Source organism: Drosophila teissieri, unplaced genomic scaffold (genome assembly GCF_016746235.2).
Source record: "Drosophila teissieri strain GT53w unplaced genomic scaffold, Prin_Dtei_1.1 Segkk58_quiver_pilon_scaf, whole genome shotgun sequence".
Lineage (NCBI taxonomy): Eukaryota > Metazoa > Arthropoda > Insecta > Diptera > Drosophilidae > Drosophila > Drosophila teissieri.
The window spans coordinates 30,289-47,005 of NW_025225017.1; the positions used below are offsets into that span (position 1 = coordinate 30,289).

General features: G+C 35.3%; 5 non-coding genes across 5 annotated transcripts; all 5 read left to right on the forward strand.

The window, feature by feature from the left end:
- Positions 1–411: 411 nt before the first annotated feature.
- Positions 412–590, forward strand: LOC122625718. Its single transcript, XR_006326647.1, has one exon. It is a non-coding gene; the product is annotated as a 5.8S ribosomal RNA (ribosomal RNA).
- A 386-nt stretch (positions 591–976) lies between these two features.
- On the forward strand, positions 977–4,937 carry LOC122625713. Its single transcript, XR_006326642.1, has one exon. It is a non-coding gene; the product is annotated as a large subunit ribosomal RNA (ribosomal RNA).
- A 4,032-nt stretch (positions 4,938–8,969) lies between these two features.
- LOC122625709 lies at positions 8,970–10,964 on the forward strand. Its single transcript, XR_006326638.1, has one exon. It is a non-coding gene; the product is annotated as a small subunit ribosomal RNA (ribosomal RNA).
- A 789-nt stretch (positions 10,965–11,753) lies between these two features.
- Positions 11,754–11,932, forward strand: LOC122625719. The gene has a single exon (XR_006326648.1). It is a non-coding gene; the product is annotated as a 5.8S ribosomal RNA (ribosomal RNA).
- A 386-nt stretch (positions 11,933–12,318) lies between these two features.
- On the forward strand, positions 12,319–16,279 carry LOC122625714. The gene has a single exon (XR_006326643.1). It is a non-coding gene; the product is annotated as a large subunit ribosomal RNA (ribosomal RNA).
- Positions 16,280–16,717: the final 438 nt, after the last annotated feature.

The window sequence follows — 16,717 nt, forward strand, 5'->3', positions numbered from 1 at the left end:
AAAATAAAAATAAACAATGTGTTTCCTAAAAATTCGAAAATGGACAATCGAATTTTTAAAATTTGTGTGTATATGGACCATAATATACACGCGTTGCGAATATGTATTGTTCATCTTAGTTATGAGCATACGTTGGCTAATGCAACAACCTAAAATATACAATGTTGTACCTGGCATCCATCAGGTTAATGTTTTATATAAAATGCAGTATGTATCGCCCATATTGGTAATTATAAATAAAATGGTAATTATATGATACATATTGCTTATATGAAACTAAGACATTTCGCAGCATTTATTTTAGGTATAAAAATACATTTATTGAAGGAATTGATATATGCCAGTAAAATGGTGTATTTTTAATTTCTTTCAATAAAAACAATATTGACATTATATAGAAATGAATTATAAAACTCTAAGCGGTGGATCACTCGGCTCATGGGTCGATGAAGAACGCAGCAAACTGTGCGTCATCGTGTGAACTGCAGGACACATGAACATCGACATTTTGAACGCATATCGCAGTCCATGCTGTTATGTACTTTAATTAATTTTATAGTGCTGCTTGGACTACATATGGTTGAGGGTTGTAAGACTATGCTAATTAAGTTGTTTATAAATTTTTATAAGCATATGGTATATTATTGGATAAAATAATAATTTTATTCATAATATTAAAAACTGTATATGAAAAACATTATCCTCACATTTGAATGTGAAAAACGAAGAGAAATATTTTCTTTTTCAATCAAATAATACTGAGAAATGTCTAGCATAAAAAATTGAATTATTTTTCATCTAGGATTGTCTCTTATTAATGATTCGGAAATAGAAAAAATTTGGTTATGTTATTTTCTTCGTTGGTTCGTTAATGGAAAATACTAAGCTACAAAAAATAATGGAAATTATTACAACGAATTTAATAAAATGTTTTATCATTATATATAAAGAATTAATAGCAATAAAAAGTTATATACAACCTCAACTCATATGGGACTACCCCCTGAATTTAAGCATATTAATTAGGGGAGGAAAAGAAACTAACAAGGATTTTCTTAGTAGCGGCGAGCGAAAAGAAAACAGTTCAGCACTAAGTCACTTTGTCTATATGGCAAATGTGAGATGCAGTGTATGGAGCGTCAATATTCTAGTATGAGAAATTAACGATTTAAGTCCTTCTTAAATGAGGCCATTTACCCATAGAGGGTGCCAGGCCCGTATAACGTTAATGATTACTAGATGATGTTTCCAAAGAGTCGTGTTGCTTGATAGTGCAGCACTAAGTGGGTGGTAAACTCCATCTAAAACTAAATATAACCATGAGACCGATAGTAAACAAGTACCGTGAGGGAAAGTTGAAAAGAACTCTGAATAGAGAGTTAAACAGTACGTGAAACTGCTTAGAGGTTAAGCCCGATGAACCTGAATATCCGTTATGGAAAATTCATCATTAAAATTGTAATATTTAAATAATATTATGAGGATAGTGTGCATTTTTTCCATATAAGGACATTGTAATCTATTAGCATATCCCAAATTTATCATAAAATATAACTTATAGTTTATTCAAATTAAAGTGCTTGCATTTTAACACAGAATAAATGTTATTAATTTGATAAAGTGCTGATAGATTTATATGATTACAGTGCGTTAATTTTTCGGAATTATATAATGGCATAATTATCATTGATTTTTATGTTTATTATATGCACTTGTATGATTAACAATGCGAAAGATTCAGGATACCTTCGGGACCCGTCTTGAAACACGGACCAAGGAGTCTAACATATGTGCAAGTTATTGGGATATAAACCTAATAGCGTAATTAACTTGACTACTAATGGGATTAGTTTTTTAACTATTTATAGCTAATTAACACAATCCCGGGGCGTTCTATATAGTTATGTATAATGTATATTTATATTATTTATGCCTCTAACTGGAACGTACCTTGAGCATATATGCTGTGACCCGAAAGATGGTGAACTATACTTGATCAGGTTGAAGTCAGGGGAAACCCTGATGGAAGACCGAAACAGTTCTGACGTGCAAATCGATTGTCAGAATTGAGTATAGGGGCGAAAGACCAATCGAACCATCTAGTAGCTGGTTCCTTCCGAAGTTTCCCTCAGGATAGCTGGTGCATTTTAATATTATATAAAATAATCTTATCTGGTAAAGCGAATGATTAGAGGCCTTAGGGTCGAAACGATCTTAACCTATTCTCAAACTTTAAATGGGTAAGAACCTTAACTTTCTTGATATGAAGTTCAAGGTTATGATATAATGTGCCCAGTGGGCCACTTTTGGTAAGCAGAACTGGCGCTGTGGGATGAACCAAACGTAATGTTACGGTGCCCAAATTAACAACTCATGCAGATACCATGAAAGGCGTTGGTTGCTTAAAACAGCAGGACGGTGATCATGGAAGTCGAAATCCGCTAAGGAGTGTGTAACAACTCACCTGCCGAAGCAACTAGCCCTTAAAATGGATGGCGCTTAAGTTGTATACCTATACATTACCGCTAAAGTAGATGATTTATATTACTTGTGATATAAATTTTGAAACTTTAGTGAGTAGGAAGGTACAATGGTATGCGTAGAAGTGTTTGGCGTAAGCCTGCATGGAGCTGCCATTGGTACAGATCTTGGTGGTAGTAGCAAATAATCGAATGAGACCTTGGAGGACTGAAGTGGAGAAGGGTTTCGTGTGAACAGTGGTTGATCACGAGTTAGTCGGTCCTAAGTTCAAGGCGAAAGCCGAAAATTTTCAAGTAAAACAAAAATGCCAAACTACATACAAAAAGCGAATATAATACACTTGAATAATTTTGAACGAAAGGGAATACGGTTCCAATTCCGTAACCTGTTGAGTATCCGTTTGTTATTAAATATGGGCCTCGTGCTCATCCTGGCAACAGGAACGACCATAAAGAAGCCGTCGAGAGATATCGGAAGAGTTTTCTTTTCTGTTTTATAGCCGTACTACCATGGAAGTCTTTCGCAGAGAGATATGGTAGATGGGCTAGAAGAGCATGACATATACTGTTGTGTCGATATTTTCTCCTCGGACCTTGAAAATTTATGGTGGGGACACGCAAACTTCTCAACAGGCCGTACCAATATCCGCAGCTGGTCTCCAAGGTGAAGAGTCTCTAGTCGATAGAATAATGTAGGTAAGGGAAGTCGGCAAATTAGATCCGTAACTTCGGGATAAGGATTGGCTCTGAAGATTGAGATAGTCGGGCTTGATTGGGAAACAATAACATGGTTTATGTGCTCGTTCTGGGTAAATAGAGTTTCTAGCATTTATGTTAGTTTCTTGTTCCCCGGATAGTTTAGTTACGTAGCCAATTGTGGAACTTTCTTGCTAAAATTTTTAAGAATACTATTTGGGTTAAACCAATTAGTTCTTATTAATTATAACGATTATCAATTAACAATCAATTCAGAACTGGCACGGACTTGGGGAATCCGACTGTCTAATTAAAACAAAGCATTGTGATGGCCCTAGCGGGTGTTGACACAATGTGATTTCTGCCCAGTGCTCTGAATGTCAAAGTGAAGAAATTCAAGTAAGCGCGGGTCAACGGCGGGAGTAACTATGACTCTCTTAAGGTAGCCAAATGCCTCGTCATCTAATTAGTGACGCGCATGAATGGATTAACGAGATTCCTACTGTCCCTATCTACTATCTAGCGAAACCACAGCCAAGGGAACGGGCTTGGAATAATTAGCGGGGAAAGAAGACCCTTTTGAGCTTGACTCTAATCTGGCAGTGTAAGGAGACATAAGAGGTGTAGAATAAGTGGGAGATATTAGACCTCGGTTTGGTATCGTCAATGAAATACCACTACTCTTATTGTTTCCTTACTTACTTGATTAAATGGAACGTGTATCATTTCCTAGCCATTATACGGATATATTTATTATATCTTATGGTATTGGGTTTTGATGCAAGCTTCTTGATCAAAGTATCACGAGTTTGTTATATAATCGCAAACAAATTCTTTAATAAAACGATGCATTTATGTATTTTTGATTTGAAAATTTGGTATAACTCCAATTACTCAGGTATGATCCAATTCAAGGACATTGCCAGGTAGGGAGTTTGACTGGGGCGGTACATCTCTCAAATAATAACGGAGGTGTCCCAAGGCCAGCTCAGTGCGGACAGAAACCACACATAGAGCAAAAGGGCAAATGCTGACTTGATCTCGGTGTTCAGTACACACAGGGACAGCAAAAGCTCGGCCTATCGATCCTTTTGGTTTAAAGAGTTTTTAACAAGAGGTGTCAGAAAAGTTACCATAGGGATAACTGGCTTGTGGCGGCCAAGCGTTCATAGCGACGTCGCTTTTTGATCCTTCGATGTCGGCTCTTCCTATCATTGTGAAGCAAAATTCACCAAGCGTTGGATTGTTCACCCATGCAAGGGAACGTGAGCTGGGTTTAGACCGTCGTGAGACAGGTTAGTTTTACCCTACTAATGACAAAACGTTGTTGCGACAGCATTCCTGCGTAGTACGAGAGGAACCGCAGGTACGGACCAATGGCACAATACTTGTTCGAGCGAACAGTGGTATGACGCTACGTCCGTTGGATTATGCCTGAACGCCTCTAAGGTCGTATCCGTGCTGGACTGCAATGATAAATAAGGGGCAATTTGCATTGTATGGCTTCTAAACCATTTAAAGTTTATAATTTACTTTATAAACGACAATGGATGTGATGCCAATGTAATTTGTAACATAGTAAATTGGGAGGATCTTCGATCACCTGATGCCGCGCTAGTTACATATAAAAGCATTATTTAATACAATGACAAAGCCTAGAATCAATTGTAAACGACTTTTGTAACAGGCAAGGTGTTGTAAGTGGTTGAGCAGCTGCCATACTGCGATCCACTGAAGCTTATCCTTTGCTTGATGATTCGAAATAAGTACACTAATGTACTTATTATTGTTGGTTCGTGAGGTTTAGCGCAGCGCACTAGCTATAGTATAGCGCCTGCCTGCCTCTCGGATCGATCCCGGTAGCCAAATGCATTGTCATCGAATTAGTGACGCGCGCATATGAGATTGTCCCTATCTACTAATAATATAGAATTAAAGACTTTACAAAATTCTATCAAGTTGCCAAATATGAAATTGTCCCCATCTACTAATGATATAGAATTAAAGACTTTACAAAATTCTATCAAGTTGCCAAATGCATTGTCATCGATTTAGTGACGCGCGCATATGAAATTGTCCCTATCTACTAATAATATAGAATTAAAGACTTTACAAAATTCTATCAAGTTGCCAAATATGAAATTGTCCCCATCTACTAATGATATAGAATTAAAGACTTTACAAAATTCTATCAAGTTGCAAATGCATTGTCATCGATTTAGTGACGCGCGCATATGAAATTGTCCCTATCTACTAATAATATAGAATTAAAGACTTTACAAAATTCTATCAAGTTGCCAAATATGAAATGGTCCCCATCTACTAATGATATAGAATTAAAGACTTTACAAAATTCTATCAAGTTGCCAAATGCATTGTCATCGATTTAGTGACGCGCGCATATGAAATTGTCCCTATCTACTAATAATATAGAATTAAAGACTTTACAAAATTCTATCAAGTTGCCAAATATGAAATTGTCCCCATCTACTAATGATATAGAATTAAAGACTTTACAAAATTCTATCAAGTTGCCAAATGCATTGTCATCGATTTAGTGACGCGCGCATATGAAATTGTCCCTATCTACTAATAATATAGAATTAAAGACTTTACAAAATTCTATCAAGTTGCCAAATATGAAATTGTCCCCATCTACTAATGATATAGAATTAAAGACTTTACAAAATTCTATCAAGTTGCAAATGCATTGTCATCGATTTAGTGACGCGCGCATATGAAATTGTCCCTATCTACTAATAATATAGAATTAAAGACTTTACAAAATTCTATCAAGTTGCCAAATATGAAATTGTCCCCATCTACTAATGATATAGAATTAAAGACTTTACAAAATTCTATCAAGTTGCCAAATGCATTGTCATCGATTTAGTGACGCGCGCATATGAAATTGTCCCTATCTACTAATAATATAGAATTAAAGACTTTACAAAATTCTATCAAGTTGCCAAATATGAAATTGTCCCCATCTACTAATGATATAGAATTAAAGACTTTAAAAAATTCTATCAAGTTGCCAAATGACTCGTCATCAATTTAGTGACGCATATGAAATTGTCCCATCTACTAATGATAGAGTTAAAGACTTTGAAAAATTCTATCAAGTTGCCAAATACCTCGTCATCAATTTAGTGACATTGTCCTTATCTTGTAATAGAAATGAAAACTTTATTATGACTAAAGGAGAAATATATGAAATAATCGTATATACTTTTAGTATACGAAAGAAACCCCAATACTATAGGTATATTAAATATAAAACATATGAAAATGAATATTTATCACATGAATACAGACAAAATATAAGTATATTAAATAATATACATATGAAAATAAATATTATATAATATAATAATATATAATATAATAATAATAATATTATAATATATATTATTATTATAATATAATTATATATTAATAAAGGAAATAATGATGAAATATTTATATTTTCTATTAGTATTATAGAGAAAACCCATACACGTGAAAGGTTATAGTAGTGTAAGCGACGCTTTTATCGACAGAGGGTTCAAAAACTACTATAGGTAGGCAGTGGTTGCCGACCACTCGTATTGTTCGAAACTTATGTATTTATATGATTTCGACAATAATATATGGAAATTAAATATTAAACATATGGAAATGAATATTTATCGTATGGATAAATGAAGAAATGATAAAATATTCCTATATTCTCTTGGAAATATAGGAATAATCCATATACGTGAAAGGTTATAGTAGTGTAAGCGACGCTTTTATCGACAGAGGGTTCAAAAACTACTATAGGTAGGCAGTGGTTGCCGACCTCTCGTATTGTTCGAAACTTATGTATTTATATGATTTCGACAATAATATATGGAAATTAAATATTAAACATATGGAAATGAACATTTATCGTATGGATAAATGAAAAAATGATAAAATATTCCTATATTCTCTTGGAAATATAGGAATAATCCATATACGTGAAAGGTTATAGTAGTGTAAGCGACCCTTTTATCGACAGAGGGTTCAAAAACTACTATAGGTAGGCAGTGGTTGCCGACCTCTCGTATTGTTCGAAACTTATGTATTTATATGATTTCGACAATAATATATGGAAATTAAATATTAAACATATGGAAATGAACATTTATCGTATGGATAAATGAAAAAATGATAAAATATTCCTATATTCTCTTGGAAATATAGGAATAATCCATATACGTGAAAGGTTATAGTAGTGTAAGCGACCCTTTTATCGACAGAGGGTTCAAAAACTACTATAGGTAGGCAGTGGTTGCCGACCTCTCGTATTGTTCGAAACTTATGTATTTATATGATTTCGACAATAATATATGGAAATTAAATATTAAACATATGGAAATGAATATTTATCGTATGGATAAATGAAGAAATGATAAAATATTCCTATATTCTCTTGGAAATATAGGAATAATCCATATACATGAAAGGTTATAGTAGTGTAAGCGACCCTTTTATCGACAGAGGGTTCAAAAACTACTATAGGTAGGCAGTGGTTGCCGACCTCTCGTATTGTTCGAAACTTATGTATTTATATGATTTCGACAATAATATATGGAAATTAAATATTAAACATATGGAAATGAATATTTATCGTATGGATAAATGAAGAAATGATAAAATATTCCTATATTCTCTTGGAAATATAGGAATAATCCATATACGTGAAAGGTTATAGTAGTGTAAGCGACCCTTTTATCGACAGAGGGTTCAAAAACTACTATAGGTAGGCAGTGGTTGCCGACCACTCGTATTGTTCGAAACTTATGTATTTATATGATTTCGACAATAATATATGGAAATTAAATATTAAACATATGGAAATGAATATTTATCATATGAATAATGGAAAAATATATTTAATTATATATGAATAAAGGAAATATCAATATAATATTACTGTATTCTCTTAATATATAAGAGAATATCCTATATGTTGGATGGCAAACAGAATTGAAAATACCCGCTTTGAGGACAGCGGGTTCAAAAACTACTATAGGTAGGCAGTGGTTGCCGACCTCTCGTATTACATTGGTTACTTACAAATAAAGTATATTATTTTCCGTACAAATTTGTTTCTCAGTTCTTATGAACATTGGGACTTGGCTCCGCGGTTAATAGGAATATACGCCCTTAGATAATATCGTTGAAACAAAAGTCAAGTTTCTATTATACATAGAATAACAAATCGTTTCCATATATTATCGTTAATTTTTGGATGCAGGCAAATATATTATTATTTATTACCTGTCATAAAGTTGGAAGTGTTTATATCGTTACCCACGGTATAATAAAATTTTTGGAAAATTACAAATTTTATATATAAATCATCATATGCGCTCGGTTTTATGTTATATATTACCAGAGAGTTATATGGAAAAAGATAAATTTTAAATTTATCATCAAAATGCAAATGATTTAGCTCAATATTTATATTGGTTAAACAAAAATTGTACATGTGTGGATACAATAATTATGTATGTTGGAAACAAAATGATATTTTAGAATGAAATATGTATAATATAAATAAAAAATTATGGAAATATATATATATATAAAAACAAGAATGGAATTTACGAATACGAATACGAATGCTATATAAAAATGGCCGTAATCGAATTAAAATAGATTTAAAAACCCAAAGGCAAATTTTATAATAAGAAATGGAATTATATAAAATGGAAATCTATAATATTTATATTACTTATTTCAATTCAAAAAATATGAATGAAATATGAAAAAAGAAACATTATTCTGGTTGATCCTGCCAGTAGTTATATGCTTGTCTCAAAGATTAAGCCATGCATGTCTAAGTACACACGAATTAAAAGTGAAACCGCAAAAGGCTCATTATATCAGTTATGGTTCCTTAGATCGTTAACAGTTACTTGGATAACTGTGGTAATTCTAGAGCTAATACATGCAATTAAAACATGAACCTTATGGGACATGTGCTTTTATTAGGCTAAAACCAAGCGATCGCAAGATCGTTATATTGGTTGAACTCTAGATAACATGCAGATCGTATGGTCTTGTACCGACGACAGATCTTTCAAATGTCTGCCCTATCAACTTTTGATGGTAGTATCTAGGACTACCATGGTTGCAACGGGTAACGGGGAATCAGGGTTCGATTCCGGAGAGGGAGCCTGAGAAACGGCTACCACATCTAAGGAAGGCAGCAGGCGCGTAAATTACCCACTCCCAGCTCGGGGAGGTAGTGACGAAAAATAACAATACAGGACTCATATCCGAGGCCCTGTAATTGGAATGAGTACACTTTAAATCCTTTAACAAGGACCAATTGGAGGGCAAGTCTGGTGCCAGCAGCCGCGGTAATTCCAGCTCCAATAGCGTATATTAAAGTTGTTGCGGTTAAAACGTTCGTAGTTGAACTTGTGCTTCATACGGGTAGTACAACTTACAATTGTGGTTAGTACTATACCTTTATGTATGTAAGCGTATTACCGGTGGAGTTCTTATATGTGTTTAAATACTTGTATTTTTTCATATGTTCCTCCTATTTAAAAACCTGCATTAGTGCTCTTAAACGAGTGTTATTGTGGGCCGGTACTATTACTTTGAACAAATTAGAGTGCTTAAAGCAGGCTTCAAATGCCTGAATATTCTGTGCATGGGATAATGAAATAAGACCTCTGTTCTGCTTTCATTGGTTTTCAGATCAAGAGGTAATGATTAATAGAAGCAGTTTGGGGGCATTAGTATTACGACGCGAGAGGTGAAATTCTTGGACCGTCGTAAGACTAACTTAAGCGAAAGCATTTGCCAAAGATGTTTTCATTAATCAAGAACGAAAGTTAGAGGTTCGAAGGCGATCAGATACCGCCCTAGTTCTAACCATAAACGATGCCAGCTAGCAATTGGGTGTAGCTACTTTTATGGCTCTCTCAGTCGCTTCCCGGGAAACCAAAGCTTTTGGGCTCCGGGGGAAGTATGGTTGCAAAGCTGAAACTTAAAGGAATTGACGGAAGGGCACCACCAGGAGTGGAGCCTGCGGCTTAATTTGACTCAACACGGGAAAACTTACCAGGTCCGAACATAAGTGTGTAAGACAGATTGATAGCTCTTTCTCGAATCTATGGGTGGTGGTGCATGGCCGTTCTTAGTTCGTGGAGTGATTTGTCTGGTTAATTCCGATAACGAACGAGACTCAAATATATTAAATAGATATCTTCAGGATTATGGTGCTGAAGCTTATATAGCCTTCATTCATGGTGGCAGTAAAATGTTTATTGTGTTTGAATGTGTTTATGTAAGTGGAGCCGTACCTGTTGGTTTGTCCCATTATAAGGACACTAGCTTCTTAAATGGACAAATTGCGTCTAGCAATAATGAGATTGAGCAATAACAGGTCTGTGATGCCCTTAGATGTCCTGGGCTGCACGCGCGCTACAATGAAAGTATCAACGTGTATTTCCTAGACCGAGAGGTCCGGGTAAACCGCTGAACCACTTTCATGCTTGGGATTGTGAACTGAAACTGTTCACATGAACTTGGAATTCCCAGTAAGTGTGAGTCATTAACTCGCATTGATTACGTCCCTGCCCTTTGTACACACCGCCCGTCGCTACTACCGATTGAATTATTTAGTGAGGTCTCCGGACGTGATCACTGTGACGCCTTGCGTGTTACGGTTGTTTCGCAAAAGTTGACCGAACTTGATTATTTAGAGGAAGTAAAAGTCGTAACAAGGTTTCCGTAGGTGAACCTGCGGAAGGATCATTATTGTATAATATCCTTACCGTTAATAAACATTTGTTATAATACAAATAAATTGAATTTACCAAAAACCAAATTTACCAAATTACAATGAGATCAATTTACAAAAGCACATGATTTATGATTATTTACAAAAGCAATTATATATGACTATTATCGAACACAATAATTCAATTGATTCAAAGAATCAAAAATCAAATTAAAATGATGATCTGGTTTTCCTAGCCAAACATCATAAAATGTGGTTAGCCACCACATTGGGTTATATGTGACTGCGGTCCACATTAATCCACATAAGTTAAAAATTGTGATTGGGGACCACAATATATTGTGTGTGAAGTTTTGCGGATTCACAAAAAAATAATATGATTTATATATTGCTTTAAAATAAAAATAAACAATGTGTTTCCTAAAAATTCGAAAATGGACAATCGAATTTTTAAAATTTGTGTGTATATGGACCATAATATACACGCGTTGCGAATATGTATTGTTCATCTTAGTTATGAGCATACGTTGGCTAATGCAACAACCTAAAATATACAATGTTGTACCTGGCATCCATCAGGTTAATGTTTTATATAAAATGCAGTATGTATCGCCCATATTGGTAATTATAAATAAAATGGTAATTATATGATACATATTGCTTATATGAAACTAAGACATTTCGCAGCATTTATTTTAGGTATAAAAATACATTTATTGAAGGAATTGATATATGCCAGTAAAATGGTGTATTTTTAATTTCTTTCAATAAAAACAATATTGACATTATATAGAAATGAATTATAAAACTCTAAGCGGTGGATCACTCGGCTCATGGGTCGATGAAGAACGCAGCAAACTGTGCGTCATCGTGTGAACTGCAGGACACATGAACATCGACATTTTGAACGCATATCGCAGTCCATGCTGTTATGTACTTTAATTAATTTTATAGTGCTGCTTGGACTACATATGGTTGAGGGTTGTAAGACTATGCTAATTAAGTTGTTTATAAATTTTTATAAGCATATGGTATATTATTGGATAAAATAATAATTTTATTCATAATATTAAAAACTGTATATGAAAAACATTATCCTCACATTTGAATGTGAAAAACGAAGAGAAATATTTTCTTTTTCAATCAAATAATACTGAGAAATGTCTAGCATAAAAAATTGAATTATTTTTCATCTAGGATTGTCTCTTATTAATGATTCGGAAATAGAAAAAATTTGGTTATGTTATTTTCTTCGTTGGTTCGTTAATGGAAAATACTAAGCTACAAAAAATAATGGAAATTATTACAACGAATTTAATAAAATGTTTTATCATTATATATAAAGAATTAATAGCAATAAAAAGTTATATACAACCTCAACTCATATGGGACTACCCCCTGAATTTAAGCATATTAATTAGGGGAGGAAAAGAAACTAACAAGGATTTTCTTAGTAGCGGCGAGCGAAAAGAAAACAGTTCAGCACTAAGTCACTTTGTCTATATGGCAAATGTGAGATGCAGTGTATGGAGCGTCAATATTCTAGTATGAGAAATTAACGATTTAAGTCCTTCTTAAATGAGGCCATTTACCCATAGAGGGTGCCAGGCCCGTATAACGTTAATGATTACTAGATGATGTTTCCAAAGAGTCGTGTTGCTTGATAGTGCAGCACTAAGTGGGTGGTAAACTCCATCTAAAACTAAATATAACCATGAGACCGATAGTAAACAAGTACCGTGAGGGAAAGTTGAAAAGAACTCTGAATAGAGAGTTAAACAGTACGTGAAACTGCTTAGAGGTTAAGCCCGATGAACCTGAATATCCGTTATGGAAAATTCATCATTAAAATTGTAATATTTAAATAATATTATGAGGATAGTGTGCATTTTTTCCATATAAGGACATTGTAATCTATTAGCATATCCCAAATTTATCATAAAATATAACTTATAGTTTATTCAAATTAAAGTGCTTGCATTTTAACACAGAATAAATGTTATTAATTTGATAAAGTGCTGATAGATTTATATGATTACAGTGCGTTAATTTTTCGGAATTATATAATGGCATAATTATCATTGATTTTTATGTTTATTATATGCACTTGTATGATTAACAATGCGAAAGATTCAGGATACCTTCGGGACCCGTCTTGAAACACGGACCAAGGAGTCTAACATATGTGCAAGTTATTGGGATATAAACCTAATAGCGTAATTAACTTGACTACTAATGGGATTAGTTTTTTAACTATTTATAGCTAATTAACACAATCCCGGGGCGTTCTATATAGTTATGTATAATGTATATTTATATTATTTATGCCTCTAACTGGAACGTACCTTGAGCATATATGCTGTGACCCGAAAGATGGTGAACTATACTTGATCAGGTTGAAGTCAGGGGAAACCCTGATGGAAGACCGAAACAGTTCTGACGTGCAAATCGATTGTCAGAATTGAGTATAGGGGCGAAAGACCAATCGAACCATCTAGTAGCTGGTTCCTTCCGAAGTTTCCCTCAGGATAGCTGGTGCATTTTAATATTATATAAAATAATCTTATCTGGTAAAGCGAATGATTAGAGGCCTTAGGGTCGAAACGATCTTAACCTATTCTCAAACTTTAAATGGGTAAGAACCTTAACTTTCTTGATATGAAGTTCAAGGTTATGATATAATGTGCCCAGTGGGCCACTTTTGGTAAGCAGAACTGGCGCTGTGGGATGAACCAAACGTAATGTTACGGTGCCCAAATTAACAACTCATGCAGATACCATGAAAGGCGTTGGTTGCTTAAAACAGCAGGACGGTGATCATGGAAGTCGAAATCCGCTAAGGAGTGTGTAACAACTCACCTGCCGAAGCAACTAGCCCTTAAAATGGATGGCGCTTAAGTTGTATACCTATACATTACCGCTAAAGTAGATGATTTATATTACTTGTGATATAAATTTTGAAACTTTAGTGAGTAGGAAGGTACAATGGTATGCGTAGAAGTGTTTGGCGTAAGCCTGCATGGAGCTGCCATTGGTACAGATCTTGGTGGTAGTAGCAAATAATCGAATGAGACCTTGGAGGACTGAAGTGGAGAAGGGTTTCGTGTGAACAGTGGTTGATCACGAGTTAGTCGGTCCTAAGTTCAAGGCGAAAGCCGAAAATTTTCAAGTAAAACAAAAATGCCAAACTACATACAAAAAGCGAATATAATACACTTGAATAATTTTGAACGAAAGGGAATACGGTTCCAATTCCGTAACCTGTTGAGTATCCGTTTGTTATTAAATATGGGCCTCGTGCTCATCCTGGCAACAGGAACGACCATAAAGAAGCCGTCGAGAGATATCGGAAGAGTTTTCTTTTCTGTTTTATAGCCGTACTACCATGGAAGTCTTTCGCAGAGAGATATGGTAGATGGGCTAGAAGAGCATGACATATACTGTTGTGTCGATATTTTCTCCTCGGACCTTGAAAATTTATGGTGGGGACACGCAAACTTCTCAACAGGCCGTACCAATATCCGCAGCTGGTCTCCAAGGTGAAGAGTCTCTAGTCGATAGAATAATGTAGGTAAGGGAAGTCGGCAAATTAGATCCGTAACTTCGGGATAAGGATTGGCTCTGAAGATTGAGATAGTCGGGCTTGATTGGGAAACAATAACATGGTTTATGTGCTCGTTCTGGGTAAATAGAGTTTCTAGCATTTATGTTAGTTTCTTGTTCCCCGGATAGTTTAGTTACGTAGCCAATTGTGGAACTTTCTTGCTAAAATTTTTAAGAATACTATTTGGGTTAAACCAATTAGTTCTTATTAATTATAACGATTATCAATTAACAATCAATTCAGAACTGGCACGGACTTGGGGAATCCGACTGTCTAATTAAAACAAAGCATTGTGATGGCCCTAGCGGGTGTTGACACAATGTGATTTCTGCCCAGTGCTCTGAATGTCAAAGTGAAGAAATTCAAGTAAGCGCGGGTCAACGGCGGGAGTAACTATGACTCTCTTAAGGTAGCCAAATGCCTCGTCATCTAATTAGTGACGCGCATGAATGGATTAACGAGATTCCTACTGTCCCTATCTACTATCTAGCGAAACCACAGCCAAGGGAACGGGCTTGGAATAATTAGCGGGGAAAGAAGACCCTTTTGAGCTTGACTCTAATCTGGCAGTGTAAGGAGACATAAGAGGTGTAGAATAAGTGGGAGATATTAGACCTCGGTTTGGTATCGTCAATGAAATACCACTACTCTTATTGTTTCCTTACTTACTTGATTAAATGGAACGTGTATCATTTCCTAGCCATTATACGGATATATTTATTATATCTTATGGTATTGGGTTTTGATGCAAGCTTCTTGATCAAAGTATCACGAGTTTGTTATATAATCGCAAACAAATTCTTTAATAAAACGATGCATTTATGTATTTTTGATTTGAAAATTTGGTATAACTCCAATTACTCAGGTATGATCCAATTCAAGGACATTGCCAGGTAGGGAGTTTGACTGGGGCGGTACATCTCTCAAATAATAACGGAGGTGTCCCAAGGCCAGCTCAGTGCGGACAGAAACCACACATAGAGCAAAAGGGCAAATGCTGACTTGATCTCGGTGTTCAGTACACACAGGGACAGCAAAAGCTCGGCCTATCGATCCTTTTGGTTTAAAGAGTTTTTAACAAGAGGTGTCAGAAAAGTTACCATAGGGATAACTGGCTTGTGGCGGCCAAGCGTTCATAGCGACGTCGCTTTTTGATCCTTCGATGTCGGCTCTTCCTATCATTGTGAAGCAAAATTCACCAAGCGTTGGATTGTTCACCCATGCAAGGGAACGTGAGCTGGGTTTAGACCGTCGTGAGACAGGTTAGTTTTACCCTACTAATGACAAAACGTTGTTGCGACAGCATTCCTGCGTAGTACGAGAGGAACCGCAGGTACGGACCAATGGCACAATACTTGTTCGAGCGAACAGTGGTATGACGCTACGTCCGTTGGATTATGCCTGAACGCCTCTAAGGTCGTATCCGTGCTGGACTGCAATGATAAATAAGGGGCAATTTGCATTGTATGGCTTCTAAACCATTTAAAGTTTATAATTTACTTTATAAACGACAATGGATGTGATGCCAATGTAATTTGTAACATAGTAAATTGGGAGGATCTTCGATCACCTGATGCCGCGCTAGTTACATATAAAAGCATTATTTAATACAATGACAAAGCCTAGAATCAATTGTAAACGACTTTTGTAACAGGCAAGGTGTTGTAAGTGGTTGAGCAGCTGCCATACTGCGATCCACTGAAGCTTATCCTTTGCTTGATGATTCGAAATAAGTACACTAATGTACTTATTATTGTTGGTTCGTGAGGTTTAGCGCAGCGCACTAGCTATAGTATAGCGCCTGCCTGCCTCTCGGATCGATCCCGGTAGCCAAATGCATTGTCATCGAATTAGTGACGCGCGCATATGAGATTGTCCCTATCTACTAATAATATAGAATTAAAGACTTTACAAAATTCTATCAAGTTGCCAAATATGAAATTGTCCCCATCTACTAATGATATAGAATTAAAGACTTTACAAAATTCTATCAAGTTGCCAAATGCATTGTCATCGATTTAGTGACGCGCGCATATGAAATTGTCCCTATCTACTAATAATATAGAATTAAAGACTTTACAAAATTCTATCAAGTTGCCAAATATGAAATTGTCCCCATCTACTAATGATATAGAATTAAAGACTTTACAAAATTCTATCAAGTTG